Raw genomic sequence first — 17250 nt, 5'->3', positions numbered from 1 at the left:
GATGGTAGGAACCATGGTGAGGAGACAGTCTCTGTACAGGAAGGCATTTTAGTAGAAAGTCTTCAGCCTGCCAGAGCCTCTGGGAGGAGTTATCTGGGTGACTAAGTGGAACCAAATCCTGTTCGTGAGTGTTCTGCAGAGAGGCAGTGAGAACAAGGACTGGAATGATAATTGCTGTGAGATGTGCAGATGCCCAGTGGGTTACTGTAGCTATGTGAGGTGGACTATCATCCATGTGTAATGACCAACGGAAGCGGAAAGTGGGAATTGTCTCTTTGGCATTGACCCTTTAGGTTTTGTTTCTTTGACACTTACTCCCTATCCCTTCCTGCTGAAGACTGCTATAGGTAGAGGGCATTGAACCAGGAATTAGAAGTGCTGGGAAGTGTTCAGGTATTACAGTTGTGTCATTTTACCTGTGGATACCAGTTCTTTACATGTCAGGAAAAGGAGCTAGGAGAGATCAGATGAAAAGCTCAAATGCTGACAGGACTCAGAAAAGTGATGGCATGAGGGAGGTTGGTCAGGTTTAAGGGCAAACGCGTAAGTGAGGTGACCCCAGGTCTGTGATGAGTGAGGACACATCCCACTAAGGAGCTACAACTCAGCTGCGCTTGAGGGAATATGGGGGCCCAGGGTGACTTGGGTTTCCAGTGTTTTGGGTTTTAAAAAAAAAAAAAGTTACCTGTTTTAGGGAGTTTTTTTGTTGTTGTTGACAATTTCACTGTGAAATCTCCTGGATTTTTTTTCTTTTTTGAGAGTTGGCCAAAAAACAGACAACTTTTTAATACCATGCAGACCTATCAAAACCTATCTGTAGGCAGATTTAGCTCACAGATCACCAGGCTTCACCTCTGCGCTAAATGAGATATATTTCTAAATCTTATGATTCATTAATTTTCATCAATTATTTCTTCTGTCTCTTTTTACCACATCCTTTCTCCTACTGTATTTTTCTCTCCTTTATTTATATTACATTTACTTGTTGATAGATTAAGTTTAAAAAAACATTTATCCAGTTCTCACCATGTATCAGGTCATACTGAATAAGCCAAAGTGACTCAAAATATCATCTCTTATTGTCTTAGATAATTTATTTAGCAAGTTTTGCTGTAGATGGATGGAAACCTTTGATGTTTAGGGATCAGATAACTTAAATGGGCTTCATGAAGGACACCATGGAGCCTAGCAGGAAGTTCTGATTTATAAAATAAGGGCTGGAACCCAATGGAGATCTCAACTTCTTGTGGTTTGGATCAGAATGTGCTATAAACTCTTTATAATTTCATACAGAATGCAAGGAGAAAGCTAGATCTGAACAGCTTGAAGCCTTCCAACCCACAAGGAACCAAATAATGTTTAGAGTAGTATATTAGTACTGCAAGTCTGGAGAATTCATTTACAGCTTAAAATTTCCTATAGCAAACATGTGTTATAAGCTTTGGGTTTATCATAAAGGTTACAGTTAAAAGATTACCTTTCCAGGAGATTAATCAAAAGGTGATAATTCACCAGCTAAATATCTTGTCGAGCCCCTCGTTGCTATAAACATGTTAAGAAAGTGCATGAATCATGGAACCTTCTGTGAGATTTTGTCCCACCCTGCCTGGCCAGCTTCCAGCAGCGTTATTTGTTCGTGGTGCTTTTATAGCTCTGAACCACAAATCTTCCCTAAACTTCTCTCCCTTATCCTGCTTAGGACAGTAAATGGCACAGTTCTTGAATTCTCGAAGCACTTACAGTCATGATATTGTTTCCTTTGACGAGACTTAGCATTAACATGTTTCTGAGTCTGAATCATTTTCTTAATCCAAAACTAGTTAAAGGATGAGACTCAGACATTTGATTGCAAAGGCAGCGGTTTCTTCTACAAGGTTGGGAGGATGTCTGGGGTGATGGTTCCCAGCACGTGTCCACAGAGCTGTGTCAGACTGACCGAGATTTGAGATTCACTCTGGGGGCTGTTAAGCTTTGGCTACCTAGGGCTCACCCCTGGAAATTCTGATTAAGTAGATTTGGGTTAGGGTTCGGGGATCTATGTTTAAAGCTCCCCAAGCCATTTTTATGTATGGTAGGTTGCAGGGGGGCACTGAGAGTCAAGGGAACTGGTGTGGTTGGGAGGAAGAGTATATATGCACATTACTGTTTGAAAGGTATACATAATCCATCAAGAAGTATCCCACCTATTCACTGAAGTGTCCAGGGATTCCTCCAAGAGCATAGAACAAAGCCAGAGAGCTTTCTCTGAATGTTACTTGACCTAGAATGGACTTAATGCCTTCTGATTCTGATACGGCAGGTGTCTTCTTTTCTGTTGGGATCTTTTATCTTTTATTATTGAAAAGTGATTTTGTCAGCAATCCTGACCTAGATTGTGAAGTCCTTTGATCTTGGAGTACATTTAAAGTTTCCAGTTGAAACTGTTCCCTCAGTATTCAACAACATGCATTAAATTTCAGTATTGTTGGTGAATATTATTATATATGCTTTTTTAATCTTTCTTTTAAAAAAAGAGTGTGGGATGAGTGCATATTTTATTTACAAGTCATTTAGACCTTGTGTCAGTATCTCAGTATGCACTGTCCCTCTACTGCCTTTAATTTTTTTTCTTTCTCCATAGTCTGAATTGTAATGACATCTACAGTTCGCTGCTGGCAAGATGCTTGTCACTCTTTGCTCAATACCCTCTGTTCAGTGCTAATCTGACATTCTGAATTTTAAGCCCCGTATCTCCTATAAATCCTATCTTTTCGGCCAGATAAGTAGCCAAGCCTTTTATTTGAGCCCTGTATTGCAGAAAGGATGCAAAATCAGAGGATATCAGTGAAATGGACAGTTTAAAAATAAGATACAAAATTAAATTTGTTCCACATGTCACTGTTGATCAAAAAACCTTTCTACATAAATTATTTTCTCTTCTCAGTGTTTTTCTCTGTGTGCTCTTATACCTTAGGCATTATTGGTTAAGATTCTACTTAGTCATTGATTTAGTTAATTGAGTGTGTCATCTACCATATGCCTATCGCCAGCCCTGGCAGACTTGTTTAATGTTTGAACATGCAGAACCACTTGTCTTTAAGTATATACCATAGCAATGACTAAAGTACTTTTAAATTCTACTGAATAATTGTGTACTAGGTAAATATGTACTAACTATTATATAACATAATTTAACAGTTTCAGTTCAGTGGTAGTGATTTACCAAATTTAACAGATGATATAGGTATACTCCTTGTGTTATTTTAAAAACCTTATTTATTTTGAGAGTTTTTCCCCCAAAAATCCTGTCATTGGGTAACATGTATGGAGCATAGCTTCAGATCACAAGATGTTATGGTCTAGTTGAGTGTATAAATGAAACCATGAGTATATGGTGGGTAAAACCTGAGGGAGAAGAGATCACATTTGATGATGTGCAAGATGTGTGAATATCCCAGCCCATCTATTTAAGAATTTTGTGGTAGGTTGAGAAAGAGTTTCCGTAAAATGTTATGCCTTGTCCTAAAATGTTTTTTGGAAAATGTTATCAGGATTTTTAGTACTAAAGCAATGGAAAAAAGATCTTTCTAAACATGAGTTAGGTGGACACTGTTCATTTTCTTGTATTGCTTACAAATGGACTTGGTAATCTCTGTGTTGGCTAAGACTGTTATTTACAAAATATAAAATTAAAATATTTGTTTTTGTTTATATTTCTTTTCTATTTAAACCCTGTCAGGTAATTCCATTAATATTGTGAAAACTGCATATATATATAACACTTAAGCATTTCTGTTTTTTCTTGATAGGAAGAAGAAAACAAGTCAGTCAGTTATCCTTCTCTCGTTAGCCACATAACTTCCTCTTTCCTGAATCATCCTGTCTTTACAATGACAGAAAAGATCCCCGTGTCCACCCCTCAGCTGCTAGGTGAATTCTCTCCGTTACTGTCATCTTTGCCTTGTGACATTCATCTCGTTAATCTGAGGACAATACAGGGGCGCCTGGGTGGCTCAGTTGGTTAAGCGACTGCCTTCGGCTCAGGTCATGATCCTGGAGTCCCGGGATCGAGTCCCGCATCAGGCTCCCTGCTCGGCAGGGAGTCTGCTTCTCCCTCTGACCCTCCCCCTTCTCATGTACTCGCTCTCTCTCATTCTCTCTCTCTCAAATAAAAATAAATAAATAAATCTTTAATAAAAAAAAATCTGAGGACAATACAGTCAAAGGTATATCCCAAAATGTATCTATAAAGAATTACTTTTTTGTGATGTATTTGATATAAGGGGATGAGAAGCAGAAAGAACTGCAGCTGACCCTTGAACAGCATGAGCTGGAATTGCACTGGTCCACTTACACAGATTGTTTCCCATAAACACACTACAGGACTGAAAATGTATTTTCTCTTCCTTATGATTTTCTTAACATCATCTTTTCTCTAGCTTCTTTTATTATAAGAATACAGTGTAACATACATATAACATACAAAATGTGTGCTGATCAACTGTTCATGTTATCAGTAAGGCTTCCAACCAAGAGTAGGCTATTAGTAGTTATGTTTTGGGAGAGTTAGAGTCATGCGGATTTTTGACTCGGGGGAGGGGGATCATCGCCCCTAACCCCCTGCACAGCTCAAGGGTCAACGGTACTGTGGGTTTTACTGCGCCTCAAGGAGCCGTTAAGAGGACTTGGCCTTTAGGCAAAATCATTCTACCTTTCATTTGACTGTTGCTGTGTAGTTTAGAGCATATCCCACTACTAATTTATGTTATTCCCGGAAAAGTTCTTTGTGGTGAGAAGGTCAGGGTATATTATCTTTGTACAGATAAGAAAGCAAAAACTGGCCCTGGGGTCACATTATAGTAGGTGGGAGAACAGGCCATAAGATCAGCTCTTCTGGCATTTTCCATTCATTTCTCCTTGTTAGCCAGTGTTTCTTGAGGAGTTAGAGAATTAAGAAGCATAGCATTTAATTATTTCTGTATCAGAGGCCTTGTACATTCATATCTTTCTCTTGAAAATCACTGCAACTCAGATGTTTGCATTGAGAAACCCAACTATTTAGAGACATCCAAAGATATACTAGAGGAAGAGAGGGGAAGGTTTTATTAGATTTGGAATTTTAATTCAGTTAGACTGCTTTTGTTTACATGTATGCCTACTTTTAAAGTCAGAGATTGCATTTGAAAAGAATAAAAATTAGACATTTGACATCATTTTTATCTTTTGTAGAGCTGTTTTGTGATATTGTGAATTGACATATGTGTAGCTACAAATAGTCTTAAGTGCTTAGGGATTCTGCAGGGAATGTAATAAATGGTCTGAGTATGAAAAGAAGAGAATGCTCATGTTTGAAGACCACATAAGAAGAGAAAAATGTTTCGTTTAAGCACAAAGAACTAAAGCAAACCAAGTAAAGTAAGGATAAATGCCTGCAAATTTGGACATATAGGGCTTTTAAAACTGTATGACCAAGAGAAGGAACTTAGGCCTATGTAGGAATATCCATGAGGCTTATGATAATGAATACAGGTGAACACAGGAGGCCTGCGTATATCTGCATGTGTCAAAAGCCTTGTTTGATCATGCGAACGAACCAGGATTTATTTCATGCCTACTACGTGCCAGTTATAGCTAAAGGCACTAGGGATACTGTCATGAGCAAACCAGACAATCACCCCTGCGTTTCTGAAGCATGGATTCTGGTGGGAGGAGAAAAATAAGAAAAAATAAGAGAAACATATAATGTGTTAGATGGTGATAAGTGTTAGGGAAAATAGGTAAGGATGGTTCTGGAAGATGATGCGAGTTTGCATAGTGTGGTTGGAAGAGGACCTTGCAGAAAGGGTGTTAATGGAGTAAAAATCTGAAGGAGGTTAGAGAGTAAGTGACTCATGCAGATTTCTGGGGGTAGAGTGGTCCAGGAAGAGTTACAAGCAAGTAGAAAGGCCTAAACGTGGGTGCCGTGGTGAGAATAGAAGCTCCATGTGAGCTGGTCTTTTCTTTGATTCCTTGCTGCATCCTGTTGCCTAGAAGAATGGTTGCACATAGAAGGGGCTCAGCAACAATTTGCTGATTGAGCGAATCTCATGAGCTCTGTTTCTAGGATTCTGCTAGTCTTTTGTGGGTCAACTTTTTGACTCATGGAAAGAACACACCAGCGATGGATAGCCTCCCTGAGCTTTTCCTCTCATTAATTCATAAGCCAAAGGGAATGAGGGGATGGGGGGGTGGTACTAAAGACTCTGAGCCTCAGGTTGCCACCTCTGGGCATGATGGTAGAGGACATTAGCAACCTAAGGATCTGAAGGCTTCTGGGGCACATGGCGGCCACTGTTCCTTAGCCTCGTTTCTAGATGACTCTTTCCCATGATTGTTTTCTGGAAGCAGATCCAGTTGTCTGGAGTCAATGAATGTTGCTATTCAGTTGGTTCACACTCTGAAGAATTCGGCTCCGTGTGGTCTGGTCTCCACTCACTATGTCCGCTTGGCTTCCCCTTGTTCCTCACACCCTTCAACAGGTGGCCCACCTCCACTCCCTGATGGCTGGCCGAGTGCCGACTCAGCTGCCCGTTATAAAATGGGGCTGATATCAGATCTGCCTGCTGCGGGTCTGTTGTGAGCAACACATAAACTAATGCTTGTGAGAGCCCTTTGGAAACAGAAGTGCTTTATAAACATACGTTGTCCTGATGGTGCTTATGGTACTTGCCGGCTCAGGTGCAAACTAGGGTTTTAGCAGAGGAAATAGAAAGCAATTTAACAATTTGACCAGGAAGAATAAAGGCTGAAATATTATGTGTAACCATAACTAGCACACTGGCGCATGATCAGAAGTCGGTATTATTGGGGGCTGTTTTACTTTATCCTATCAATCAGTGCCAGTTCCTGTGTTAGTCTTTGACTCTTAGCACATATTTCTAACAGTTGGTTAAAAGCTCACCAGTAATCCAAGGGGATTGATTTGTCCATTCAAAATCACTTCTTTAAAGAATTGCATTCTGTCCCTTAACCTCTGATAATAGGAAAATAATCATTGAAAGAAGCTGACGTAGGTATTGAATCAAAGAAAGCTCGGTACTTAAAAAGGTGTCAAGTGTAATTTCATGGTTACACTAAAAGAAGACAAAAATCACTTGGAAGAAATCCAGAAACCAGACCTCAGCATTTTGGATTGTATCCCTATTTCTGTGTGCTGGCAGCTCCAAACATATAATAATGAATTGTTCCTCTGGAGGTTGCAAAGCATTTTTCCCATTGAAGTAGTGTGAACATAGCTCTTAGCTTCCAAGCCAGACCAGGGTCTCCACTGGCCTGTATGTAAGTAAGCATTTTCCTAACTACCACCTCCCACAAGAAACATGTCTGAGAACAACCTTCACACGATGGAGGCATGTCTTTGTTTCTGCCGCACCTCCTCGTCGGCAGCGGGATGGAGGAGGCCCCTGCTTGCCCAGCTCCCGGGTCACCGTCTGATGGTTCTTCAAGTTCTAAACGTCACATGGGCAGCCTGACTCCTCAGGGAGAAAGGGGTTATGGACTCGAGCAACAGTGAGAGAGGCAAGGTAGGGTTGGAGGTGTTGCTAACCCACAAAGGTGCTGCAGCATTTCCAGCTCCCAGTCCTCAGAGTCCTATGTGTCCAGATCACACCAGGGAGATTTTGAAATAGAGAAGACTTACAAATTTCCCCATCTCTGAGATTCTGATTCCCTAGGTCTGGGGTGGGGCAACTTAGGAATCAGTAATTTTCAAAAACTCTCATGATTCTAGAAATTACTGTTATCTCCATTGACTAAATTGGGAAAGTAAAAGTTAGAAATTAAATGACTAAGATAAAATTACACAGTGGTACATAGCAGAATTAGGGCCCACATGCAGGTTTTCTGAATCTGGGTGCTGTACAGGGCCTCAGAGGGTGGCGTTTGACTTCTTAAGAGTTACTAAATCTGTTCCTCAGAGTCCAGTTTTTCAGGAATTATTCTGTATTGGTAGATGAGTTTATGGTTTTATATAAGCATATGTTGCTCTTATTTTATATGTTTTTGGAAAAAACTGATTGCATGTCATCTAGTTGCAGTCAGAGGACGATGGGAGCAGGCATCTCTTAAACCCTGCCTCGCAGCACCACCGAGTGTGCCAGTGAAGTCCCGTCTAGCAGTGAACTGTCAGCCTTCTCCTCCTGGAGGCTCGGCCCCCCTCTCTTCTCTTTACCATCTCCTTTTCTTGTACTGTCAGAAGCTTGAGATATTAAAAAGAAGATTCTGTAAAGGCTTGAAAGCTGGGGAACAGGAGCACCAGTGAAGTGGTCGGGAACTGGAAAACCATGCCATCCTCAGGAAAGGGTATTGATTGGGGGGAAGGGAGTCTTGGTAGAGAGGATGCTGGGAGAATCTCACAGGGGCATGGATCATCGGTCGGGGTTCTGTAGGCTGGAGAGATAGCTTCAGCCTGGAATGCAGACATTCCAGGGACCAGAAGGAATTTGATTAAGCCATTTAATTAAAGGCTTCATGGAGCCATGCTGCCTTGATGTTTTGCACAATGATACGTTGTTCAACCTTTTTCTTTCCCCCAGATTATTTCCACCTCTTTTATGTTCAGATGTATTTTTATTTAATTCATTTATAGATATGTATCTTTATATCTGTATCTACTTCTCTCTCTGTGTATTACATTTAGCTCTATCTCTGACATTTTATTCTGATTTCTGCTTAACCATTTCTTGCAAATAGTTAAATATTATCATTTCAACATCACCACTTACTGAATAAGATTTTCTCTCTCCACTTGTTTACACACCCCCTTTTCTTATAAGAGGCAGTTTAAGGTTTTTACTTCATTTTGCCTTTCTTAGAAGAATTGATCGGTGCTTTATTAATCTCCCTGGCTTCTGGAAAGGTGAAAATTGTGGAGAAAATTTCCTCGTTATACAGCCCTTCACCTTCTCTGTTCTTTCTGTCATCTTATCTTGTTGATCGAAACAGGATAACTGTTATTGGACATTTTAATGAATGCCCTGGAAAATGAATTCCTACTGGTTACATCCTGTCTCAGGACTTAAAATGCAGTGTGCAGTTTTCCCACCTTTCCAGTTGCCAGAATACAGGGAAAGATGGATGTCAGTCGGCATTTTCATGGAATCTGGGCAGGTTGGAGAAATTTCTCCACCAGCTGTTTAGCCATGCCTTAATTTGTATGGACCTTAGACATTCTTTGAGGAGGATAGAGACACATTTCTCTTAGGGAATCTAGTCGAAGTTATGGCTTCTCTCTTCCACAGAAAAAAAGGGTGCACACATAACGTTGACTACAGTTTCCAGGAGTGTGCTTATCTGTGAAGCTCACCTTATTAATGAGCAAGTCAGATTTCTTTTGGTGTGAGACGGGACGGCCACAGCTCTCTCCTCTGGGTTCTCACCCATGTCGATGGAGGGACACTTGCCTGCTGCTCTGCTTATGAGACACTGCCGTGTGCATATATGATTTTCAGAATGGCTTTAAATCCCGTTTAAAATGGGGCGGGTGGGTGGAAATGACAGTGTCCATGCCTTCCTTTCTCAACTAATGTATGTTCTGATAAGTCGTGGTTTTAGGCTGCTGGAACCTTGGATTAAATACTCCCTTTTTCTAAGCTCAGATCAGAGAGTGAGCTCCTTCGGGTTATAGGCTTTTCTTCTGTTACATTAAAAGTGATCTTTCTCTTTCCCCTCCTAGCGGGTGTCCTTGAGCGCCAGTCCATAGCTAGCGCGAAGGCAGGGGGGCGAAGCTGGTAGAGCACTTTGGAGTCCCGCTGCCTTTGTTTGAGCACATCACCTGTGCTTACCGGCCAGTTTGCTTAGCACACAGCCCCTCATTCTCCCATTTGCCTCATTCGCAACGTGGCCATGATAACAGGACACACCTCAGAGGTGTCCTAGGGATCAAATGAGTTAATGTTTGTAGAGCACTTAGAACAGTATCTGGCACGTACTAAGCACTGAGTGCGTGACGAATGAAGGTTGTCAACAGTGAGAGTTCAGTCATGAGCAGTGGTGATTGTTGCTAAAAATGAAATAAAATATAGGCACTTTTTTTTTATAAATTGGAGGTTGAATTTTATTCCCAAAGTAAATCTCGATGTCACCTTGACTTGTATTCCGTATATATTTTTTGAAAAGTTAATAAGATACCTAAAATTGTGTGCCGGGCATTATGCTGAGTGTTTTCTTTGTAAAGAGAGCCTTATTTAGCTCTCCCAGCAGTACTGTGAAGGTAGGCAATATTGTGCCCCCCTGTTACAGAAGAGGAAACTAGCTGACCTAAAGATGGTAGGTAGCTTTCCCAGGTCATGCAGCCAGTAAATGGTGTGCTGAGAGGCGCACCCCAGCATGTTGACTCCAGATCCCCGCCCAGAACCTTCTACTCCTCTTGTATGGAAACAAAGGGGAGTGAGAGTGCTGAAAATGTTAGGGAATACTCTGCCTGTTTTTCTCTTGACCACTCAGTTATGATGGGACACCCTCAGAAGGATCCACCATCTGTGGGAAAGGTCATGAAGGACTAATGTAGGGTCGGTCAGTGATCATTGCTAGTTGACTATGAGAAGGCATGCTTCATGATTGCGATGTTCATGTGCACTTAAATATAATAATACAAACTTGTATACCAACTCCACTGTTTCAAAGGCTGTTATGAGATGAATTGAGTTCTTCCGTGAGAAGTATTCTGTACAGGGTCCCACACACGGCAAGTGCTCAAAAAGTGTTAGCTGCGATTACTGTTACTGTCATTGTGGTTGGGACTTGATCCTCAGAGGGGCGCTTCACGAGTCTCCCGAGTTTTCTGAGTTCTGAGAGGTTAAATGACGTATCTGCAGACACAGGACTGGTTCGTGTGTTTTGCCCCCAGTCCAGCTGCTTCTAGCCTTGATGGCGTCGTTCTGCCAGCCGCACCATCTTCCGTCCCCCCCACCCCACCCCGTTGCCAGAGAAACCTCCCGGGCCCTGCTTAGCCTCAGAGCCACAGGTTGCTTTATCCCCTGGAAGTAAGTTCTGCGGTGGATTCTCCAAGTGACTTCGGAACACCCAGGCCTTCCCGAGGGGATTCAGTCTCAAATGTGATCTGAGCTGTAAACAGAGACACTTGATTTGAAGTTCACCTAGCATAGTGCTTGGTGCAATTTCAAACTTGGTCAATTTTCTTCCCTCCTCCCTCCCCCCTTTTTTTTCTGAGGTCCGGATAGTACTCATACATTAATGAATATAAAAACAGGTCTTTCAGAGTCTGTTTACTCTCCTCGAGTGAACAGCATCTTTTTTGCGAAAGTATCTGTTTTCTTGCATGCATATTCAAGTTAAATTCACAGTTTCCCTACTTTGAAAAACAGTTTTCTTGGAAATAAAATGACGAGACAGACTTTGAAACTGAAAAACTGCTGCTTTGCCTCAGGTATTTTTGCTTGAAAACTGATACTTTCATGAATATTTAATTTTTAAAAACTTGGACAGGATGATTGCTATTTCAGTTGGTGTTCTGGTCCTTACGAAAGTGATGCAGTTTTGGTTTTTAGAGAAAGTGTAACATTTTTCCATCAGTGAAAATTACTCTTTATGACTTCAATTTCTACTTTTGTATTGTTTAAATCTCTTGTAAAACTAATGGCAAAATTCCAAAGATGCTTCCTTTTGCTTTTTTTTTTATTATCACCTCCAGTCTGGTAAAGGCCTCACACATTCATTATTTCAAGAGCAGATGTGTTGCAGGAATTTTCACAAAGCCGGCTGTCTGGTGGTTTTGTAAGGATGGTTTAGTGAGTTAAAATGGCTAAATGCTTCAGGTTATAATGATAAGTGCTTTTAAAAGAGCCTCATCAATAGACCATGTAAATAGTGAATCTGAATTGGGACTTAGTCATGATTTTGTTATGTTATGATTTTGATGCATAATTGTTGACATACAGTTTGGAGGGTCTCTGATTCCTCAGCTACAGAGTTATAATGTCACTAAAGAAAATTTGTGAATAAAAAATTAAGTGAGCTATTGGGAAAATAATCACCAGTACTTATCTGATAGATTACAATGACAGAAAGAATAATGGCTAAAATGTACCAAGGGCTTCCTCTGCTGCAGACACTGGGCTGAGTCTCTGTTACACAATTGAATTTCATCTCCATTTTATGCTACAGGAGAAACCAGGTTTTGCTAAAAGCATCTAGGAAATTGCAGAGCTAGGATCTAGATGTCGAGCTGCCTGACTCCCAGCCCAGGTTCTGATCCATTTTCTGTAGCTTCTACACCAACACATTCTGTCCTATAAGCTAAGCCACCATACCTCGTATTTTCAACGTCTTACTAGACGCCATGACTCCATGAAGAGGGGAAACCTGCATTAGGTCCATTTTATAGGCAAAGAAACTGATGCTTAGGTGATCAGTAACTATTCCAAGCCTATACACTTAGCACACGAGAGACTTGTCCTTGTCCTTCTGGAGACCTTATGTATGTCATAAATGAAGGATTTTTTTTTTTTTTTTTTACTGTGCTCTTTTCATGCTCTTTTGGGACTGTGTGAAACACCTTGAAATTTTATTTTTTTATTTTTTTATTTTTTTTTAAGATTTTATTTATTTGAGACAGAGAGAATGAGAGACAGAGAGCACGAGAGGGAAGAGGGCAGAGGGGGAAGCAGACCCCCCGCTGAGCAGGGAGCCCGATGTGGGACTCGATCCAGGGACTCCAGGATCATGACCTGAGCCGAAGGCAGTCGCTTAACCAACTGAGCCACCCAGGTGCCCCATGATTTTATTTATTTGAGAGAGAGAGAATGAGAGAGAGCACATGAGAGGGGGGAGGGTCAGAGGGAGAAGCAGACCCCCTGCCGAGCAGGGAGCCCGATGCGGGACTCGATCCCGGGACTCCAGGATCATGACCTGAGCCAAAGGCAGTCGCTTAACCGACTGAGCCACCCAGGCGCCCCACCTTGAAATTTTATTAGAAAACATTGTCATATGATTTAAACTTGCTATGTTTATCATGTTGGTCCTGTGATGACTCAGAATTCCTTAAATGACTTTTTCCTCTCCCTTCAAACAAAATCTTAGCAGTACCACTGCAGAATACCAGTGTGAAATATCATAAAGCAGGTTATTCCAGCCAAGAATCCGAGGTGAGGCCAGCTTTAAATTGTTGAGGCACATTAAAGTCAAATCAGTGGTGAGAATGCTGACAGCTCCTCCTCAGAAAAGATGTCTCTGTGGCACATTTAAAAATCATATCCCCCAGTGAAGATGATTAAGAACTTGGACATATTCGTATCTGTGGCCACAGAGGAGAAAAAGGGATCATTTTCATCACAGGTCAGTGCTGAGCACACTGAACTCCTTTGAATAGCTGTCCCTTTCTTAATTCGTCCAAGGATTCTTAATTTATTTTGCTTATTATCAGAAGCGTCTCCCCCCTTGAGGAAACATAAAATTTATTAAGAGAATTGTAACTTAAAATATTCAGAGCACTCCTGGCATCTTTATTTAAATGGATGCAAGAAATTTTACTGCAAGAAAGTATATATTGATCCCTGTAGCTTACTTGTCATGTTTAGTATTTTTCTCTTTGCACAAGAAGAATAGCTTCTGTAATGTGAATTTAAATGATACATCAAGCTAATAAATGTGGTTGGCCTAGCAAGTGATAAGCATAACTAACTCAATTTAAATGTCTTTTATATAAAAATAATGAACCAGTGTATTAAAGATTAAAAATGTTAATGCAATTAGCAAAAATTAGCATTCAATAAAGAAGTGTGTTTCAGTTTTGAGATGGATGATACATCATTCAATGACCAGATAAGGACTAAATTCAGGTACACTTTATTCAGCTGGCGTGTATGTTAAAAACCAAATAAATAAAAATTAAATGCTTTATTTGCCCCTTTGCAACGACGTGGGTGGAACTAGAGGGTCTTATGCTAAGCGAAATAAGTCAGTCAGAGAAAGACAATTATCATATATAATCTCACTCGTATGTGGAATTTAAGAAACAAAACAGGATCATAGGGGAAGGGAGGAAAAAGTAAAACAAGACAAAACCAGAGAGGGAGACAAACCATAAGAGACTCTTAATCATAGGGAACAAACTGAGGGTTGCTGGAGGGGAGGGGTTACAGGAATGGGGTAACTGGGTGATAGACATTTAGGAGGGCACGTGATGTAATGAGCACTGGGTATTATATAAGAGTGATGAATCACTGACCTCTACCTAGACATGAAACCAGTAATACACTATATGTTAAGTAATTGAATTTAAATTAAAAAAATGTAAATGCTTTATTTGAAGAAACTTTGATAAAACAGTATGTGGCATGTAGACAAAAGGACACGCAGGTCCTTGGGGACTGTGCCAGAAACCAGGGCATGAGGTGACTTAAAACATATTGTCACCTGCCTCCTTGTGGGGGAGGTAGAGGGGATGTAGCAGGTGTGACAGTGAACGTGGGACTGGAGGGGAAATGAATTTTCCTGGCTTCACTGCTAAATAAAGTGAGCATTTTTGGTTTGGGGACGCTGACTTTAAAACAGTGGAGTATACAGTAGTGTCGCTATTTGCCTTAATGTCGCTGTGGCGTCTTGTCACTCTATGCTCATCTGCAGGTGGATGGCAAGCATTCCGATGAGGCAGCCTTGATCCTCCACAGGAAGGGGTTTGACTGCCGCTTCTCGAGCAGAGACACGGGGCTGCTTTGTTCCACAACCCAGGGAAAGGTGAGCTGAAAAGTGGTTTTTGCTTGTTGATTTCATGTGCTTTGAAATCCTTGCTTTCTGCTAATCATTCTGACAATAAGATAATGTTTCATTGCCTCTTCGTGGACTCATTCCCCTCAGCTGCTGTAATTTAGCTCAAGTCTCTCCATCTTAAGAAAGCACTTTCTCAACCTTCGATCTCTTCTCCTTGTCAGCATCAAAATGCACGTCTGGAACATGGGCACGTGTAGGGGCAACATTCTCCTCCATTCCTAGGCCTTCCGTTGCCAGCTGACAAAACATCCTCTCCCCACCCCCCATCCCCCAATATTCCCTCCTCTCTCACACATGCTCATGTAGGATCTAGGTCCATGAAGTCTCAGAGGGGCAAAAGCAGGTTTTATAATAACTAAAGGTGGGGTGGGGTGGGGTAGGGAAGTGGTGACACTGGCCAGTCGGGGAGTTTCACCACGGCCCCGAAGCAACCTTACTTAGCTCCAGTCAGTTGTTGTCCCAGGGGAAATGAGGGTCTAGATCTCCTGATCAAGACAGATTTGCATAGGAGTCCTCGCTGTGCCAGCCAAACAGGTCTTCAGGCTGACCTGCCGGCTGCCCAGTTTTTCTGTCTCCTTTGAGCTGGTCTTTCTGATAGTTCCCTCAGGCTCTCCTTGGAAGGAAATGAACCTCCAGCCTTCTGCCTCTGGCTCTGAGCAGGTTGTGCTCAGAGAAGACAGCTGGATGGCACACAGGCAGGTCTGCCCCACGGGGCAGCTCAGCTGACCCAGCTCTTCTCCAAAACCTCACAGATAACCTGTAGATCAGACTTAAGAGATTCATTTCCAACCCTACCAACTAGAATGTGCATAGGGTCTGAAAAGGAGAGAAAAGACAATATGGTAGGGGGTCAAAATCCACTTAGGCAGATAAGCTTCTTCATTTCTCGTATCATGCCCTCCGTGGAATTGGTGCGAAGAAAGCACTGATGGTTTTGGGTTTGTTTTTCATGATATTTACGCTTCACCTTATTACTGATGATGTGAGTGTACTTGGTTGTAAGCATTTGTATATAGACATTAAGGCGTCAAGTTTTAAGGGGATTATATGGTCCAGAGAGACATGGGATGAGGGTAGTACTTTCTCAGCAACCCCCCAACCCTGAAAATGGGACTCACTGACATGAGGAGCCTGTGTCCTTTCTCTCAGCTCTTTGGGAACAAGAAGAACGACAACTGTTAGGTGTAAATGTTGGGTGTAAGAGGATACGGATGTTTTTAAAGCTTGCTGGCTCATAGATGTGTTTTCTTTTATTGAAAAAGTGGCCCCTGCACGTGATAAGTTCTCAAGAAATTCAGAAGAAGAATGTAGAGTGAGCTGTCCTCTCCTGGTTACACTTCTCCTAGGTGTCCCTCCCAGGGTGGTCTGTGTGTCCAGGCATGCATAGCTGTATCTAATCTCCTTCCTCTTCCTCTTTTTATCATTAAAAGGAAACTTCAAATACACTGTTTTACTCTCCTACTATTTTCCACTGAATAAATATATAGATGTGTTACTAATCTTTCTTCAAAGTTGACCTAACTGTGCAATTTTTTTTATCATTTATTTTCTAGATTTTGGTACAGAAGCTTTTTAGCATGTTTACTGTCGCAAGTCTCATACCTTCATCATTATCCTTGATGCATTCACCTCCAGACGCCCGAAATATAAGTGAGATCAACTTGAGTCCCATGGAAATCAGCACATTCCGAATCCAGTTGAGATGAACCTGGCTTTCAAATTTGGATTGGGAAGCATTGTCTTTTATACACTTCTTGGTTTGACGTGCAATAAGGAAGCACATTATTTTAGCTTCTGGCTACTGTGAGGACATGAATTCTGTGATTGTTATTATAATTATTATTATTATTATTTTTTTTTTTACTAGTACAGAAAGAAAAAAAAAAAAGCCATGCTATAGCCAGTTTTTCTTTAAGTTCCATCCATGAATCACCACCATCAGTATGAATCGATGCAACAATGAAGGAAGAAATGTCTAAAACAACCTCTCCACAGATTGTATCTCAGGTTAAATGCTAACTAACTATATCTGTGTCGGGAGTTGTGAAGAGATTGTTATAAGTATTCATGTTGCTGATCCTTCATTAGTTTTACAAAAATACCCATTTTTACCAAAATGGAATAAAAAGCTGAAGGGTAATAGCTAATGGCCAAAATGGTTGCAATTGTTCATACGCATTCGAAAAATTGTGTGTATTGAAATATGTGGAAAAGTGCAATCCATCAACCCTTATGATATCTGTACATCATTGATCTTCACACCTTTTTCTAATGTACCACTTGACCCCTCCCTTCTCACTCTTTGTATTTCCAGAAATAGCAGATTTTGAATCATTCAATAGTAGAAAAAGAGGCATATTTCCATTACTTGACAATGTGGGATAGGTGCAATTTATTCCATTGTCACTAAGGTAGAAAAAGCAATCCCATAGGTACCATAACCTCTTTTAGGTACCACAAGGTGTCTTTTTACACAGCTCATTTGAATACAGATGTTCGGAGAGG

General features: G+C 41.1%; 1 pseudogene; it reads left to right on the top strand.

Moving 5' to 3' along the window:
* The window catches only part of LOC135363092 (alpha-mannosidase 2-like), a 46515-nt pseudogene extending 29757 nt beyond the window's left edge, over positions 1 to 16758 (top strand).
* Positions 16759 to 17250: the final 492 nt, after the last annotated feature.

The sequence above is a fragment of the Mirounga angustirostris genome, unplaced genomic scaffold, assembly GCF_029215605.1.
Source record: "Mirounga angustirostris isolate CCGP_5_RB_7025 unplaced genomic scaffold, mMirAng1.0.hap1 SCAF_18, whole genome shotgun sequence".
Classification (NCBI taxonomy): Eukaryota; Metazoa; Chordata; class Mammalia; order Carnivora; family Phocidae; genus Mirounga; species Mirounga angustirostris.
This window is presented reverse-complemented; position numbering and strand designations above follow the sequence as displayed.